The following is a 4,116-nucleotide window of genomic DNA, read 5'->3' as shown; positions in this document are numbered from 1 at the left end:
TTACTGGGGGTAATAAGCTCTTTGAGTATCCTGTGTCATAGTGGTGATCCATCCAATATTGTACTCCTTAGCCAAATTAAACTGCTTCGACAGCCCGATGTGCCTCACGGCATGAAAAGAATGGTTATTTATTTACTTGCTGATGATATTATAATAAAAATTATTATTTATATTTCTTTAAAAATGTTTCCCATCTGTATTATTATTAGAGTGATTCCTGATATCCCAATGAAGCCCTCATATACCATAAGTAGAAACGCTGTTGGGAATGCATCTCCATATAAAACAATGGTATAACGACCTCTTTAAGTGCATTTTCAATGAGCGCTCTTTTTCAGGAACATATCTTGAGCACAAGGCGTGGCATTACTGTGTCATCTTTAACTTCGACATAATTTGCAAAGTATAAAATCAAATTATGGTTATATTTCACAAAAAACCGTTATGTTTAAATTAGACATTAGTTTGCAGAACCGTCCCGAAGACTGGCTGGGTGCACCAGTCAAACCCATTGGCTTTTAGCATGCCTCAAGCCACGGGTGCTGTGGGCAATCACTAACTCAGGAATTGGCACTCCTAACTTTGACAAAACCAGGACATAACCCAGAGTCAAGACACAAAATCAACTTGTGGTTGTATTACATGTAAAAATGTTCTGATTACATTGCACAACTTTTTCAAACTGTGCTCAAGGCCATTTCTGGGCACAATATTAAAATTGCTCTGCGTAGGGACTCACCGATTGACTGGCACACACTGGTGTGCACACACTTACGACAATAAGCTCTTCCCGTCCCTTTGGGAAATGGTGAGGGTAATCAACTAAAAGATGTCTAAGTATTGATTGTTCACATTATCTTCCTATAGTTGAGACAATGATGAAAGGAAAATGTGGGTTACACAAAATGGTACATTTATTCAAGTCTTTAGCACATGACCTGTATCGAAATGAGCACATGGTGAAACAGTGTACATGTCTGTGTAAGCAATGTTTAAATTTGCTGCAAGTACAACACAGGCGATTATAATGGCAGCTTTTCACAGAAACACGGAGAAGCAATAGATGGGATCTGCAGGTCACAGCGAGTACCACTATGTCATTTCTTTAATACATACCATTCTTACATACATCCAAGCAAATACAATGGGTGAAAAGCCATATTTAGCAGACTAGGAATGTGGATTCCTTCATAAATCAGCAAGTTCAACATCCATTTGCACAATGCATTGAGCCCCAAAGGAAAAGGCGACTTTTCCTACATCACATTAACATCTACAACACATTGTACTGGTCTCATCGCCTTTTGTCTACATTTGGGGGTATCAGACTTGTGCAATCACACAGTTTCTACCTAATGAAGCACCGATATTGGTTCACAAATACTCTAAAATAAAATACATGTTTAGACAGTGAAAACAGTCTAATAAACTATAATATTAACATAAAACATTACAGCAAGTATTTTTTTTAAAATCATTTAGCACCATATAATTCTGTGCCCTTTGTGGTCACAGCTAAGATAATTTTGATAAAACATACAAATATATGCATTACTTTTATCTTCTGGTGAAAGAGGCCTTATAAGACCAGATTATAGAAAGGGACATTCCAGGAAGCTTTTCTACTCATCTATGTCATCCCAATAGCTCACACTTGTCTGTGCTCATCTGGTAATGTGGCCTCTTTAAATAGACTTTTTTTGTGTTCACTTTTGAATTTAGCTAAAACACTGTCTGAAATAAAATATATATTTTAACATAGATAGACTGAGTACATTTCATTTCAAAAATACAAAATAGGACAGAAGAAAAGAAATATACAAACAGGAAGTGAAACAAAAACTGTTTAAAAACAGTTAACACATTGACTGGGAAAGGAACATTTAACACCTGCTGTTCAGGATCAGCCAAAAGGAAACAACTGATAGACAAACCAATAAGTAACATACTTAAAAGTACATCACTTTCCATCTACAATAACTGGCTGCTTTGTTGTCCAGTGGAGTGTTTCCTGTTTTCCTATGGTTTCCTCGAGCTTGCAAACTTTTCGCCTAGTCTCATTTCCCATCTGCCAGGAGACGCGGGTTGTGATATAGGTTTGCTATGGAGATGCTGAAGCAGCAACCATTGTTACAGAGCAAACCAGGCAGCGTCATGATAAAATGAGGCAGGTGGGTGGAAGCTGCCATCTCATAACAAAATCTAAAGAGATTGTTTCTTTTAATTTTTTTACAAAACAAAACTGCGTCTTGAAAAGACGGCCCGCGTACAAAATATTCATTTTTGTTAATTATTATCCTCTTCTTTTTTATGTACAAAAACCTGCATTGTTTATCATTCGCAACACAAATGTACAAGTTGACTTTGCTCTTAAAACTGTGTAGGATTATCCAGTGGATTTAAACATCTGCTTGGCTCTGAACAGCCTATTTGGATATGATTCCTAAGGTTAAACAGAGTCAAAGGCAGAGGGAAGGCATCTTTTGCGGTGACACAGAGAAAGGTCCACGTCTAGGTTGTGCCACAATCTATAAATATCATTAATATGATGTTCTTATTGCATCTTGTGAACAAAAATATAAAACAAACATACAATGTGATTTAACTGTTTTTTTCCCCTTCCACTTTCCCTCCCATACCCCCCCCCAAAAAAGAAGAATTGTTTCAATGATATCCCACATCCACATGTATAATATCTATAATTTTCAGGTGGTGCAGGAATTTATAATTAAACCCAGTCTACCTTCTATGGAGCACCATATTTTATGCACAGTAGTTTTAGCTGCAATAGGAAAGAGAGATCAGAGGTATTCACCATTATATCAGGGCTAGATTTAGGTAAGATGCGGTCACTATATCCATTAAGCCAGCTGTACGGGTCCCAGCGCGAGCAGGCTTACGTGTGTGGTATGCAAGGTGTATAGTTATAGTGCAATAACTCTTAAAAACAGTTTACAAACTTGCGTTTCACTTGCCAGGTGAAACGTGGCATTATGTTTTGCTGCTTGTTATGGTGGTCAGAGAGATGACCACAAAGAAGTCCTTAATTGTTTTTTTTTCACAATGTTGATCAGAATACCATTTGGCTGTTTAGATGGCTCATTTATGATGAGTGAACAGTGCTTCATTTCGAGAAATGCTTGAAGTGGCTTGATTTACATGGGAAATCAGTTGTGATTTCTATTCTGGAGTGTGGAAACAAGCGTTTGCAATGACGGAGGCAATTCAGAGCACCATATGCTTTGCAATGCTGTGCAAATGGATGGATTTGTAATAGATTGGCTTTTGAAGGCACAGCAACAATAAATACAATGAAGTTCAGGACTGTTGTAGCAATAAATATTCCTTATTATTTCAAAGCATTATGCTCAGTGTTTAAAACATTTTGAAGTCTGCATTTAAAAATGTGCGTGATTTTTTATTTATTTCTAATTTTATTATTTTGCTGGCGATAAAGTAATTTCACACTTTCTCACCAAAAACATGAGCGTTGCGTATTCGTGACAGCAGATAACATGACATGACATTATCTGTGTGTTTGTAAAAACAAAAAAAATAAAAAAAAATAAAATAAAATTCAAGTGTCCTCAGGTTAACACAAAAGAACTTAAGATTTGCTTTGCATTTAATAACTTCATTTTGATATAAATAAATAACCACCATTTTATGTTTAAAAATTGGATTGCATAGACACTGTTGAAGGAAATTACATTAAAAATTGTCTAAATAATTAAAATCCAAAAAAAGCATTGTACACAACATGATGTCGTTGAGGAGTAAACAAACCAAAAAAAAAAAATCCTATTTGGATGGAGCATAAACAGCAGGAGACCTTCGGTGAATTGTGTGTGAGAGTGAGAAATGCCAAAGCTACATTTCACTAGCACCATTATTTTAGGCCAAAAGACCATGATGGGCCTTTTGGTCAACCTGGCAAGAATGTAACATAATTAGCACAAGTGTACATAAAACTGCAAAGCCTGGCATCGTGTCTGGGACCCCTGTGTCAATTTCGGAACTTTCAGCTGATAAGTTTAAAATTACAAAGCAAATTATATCTCGAAAGATTGACTTCAATGTCAAAAATGCATGTGTTATTGTGGATAAAAATATTCT

General features: G+C 36.2%; 1 protein-coding gene across 9 annotated transcripts in view; it reads right to left on the bottom strand.

Annotated features, from left to right (window-relative positions):
* Nucleotides 1–892: 892 nt before the first annotated feature.
* Nucleotides 893–4,116, bottom strand: part of LOC147034931 (DNA (cytosine-5)-methyltransferase 3A-like) — a 516,888-nt gene continuing 513,664 nt past the window's right edge. For all 9 annotated transcript variants that reach the window (XM_085891359.1, XM_085891342.1, XM_085891335.1 and 6 more), the window contains one exon: nucleotides 893–4,116. This exon is cut by the window's right edge and continues 886 nt beyond it. The gene's annotated coding sequence lies outside the window, so the exon portion shown is untranslated.

Source organism: Eptatretus burgeri, chromosome 1 (genome assembly GCF_056783735.1).
Source record: "Eptatretus burgeri isolate ZD-2024b chromosome 1, Ebu_testis_v1, whole genome shotgun sequence".
NCBI classification, from domain to species: Eukaryota; Metazoa; Chordata; class Myxini; order Myxiniformes; family Myxinidae; genus Eptatretus; species Eptatretus burgeri.
The sequence above is the reverse complement of the archived record's forward strand: the minus strand, read 5'-3'. Positions and strand labels throughout refer to the sequence as shown.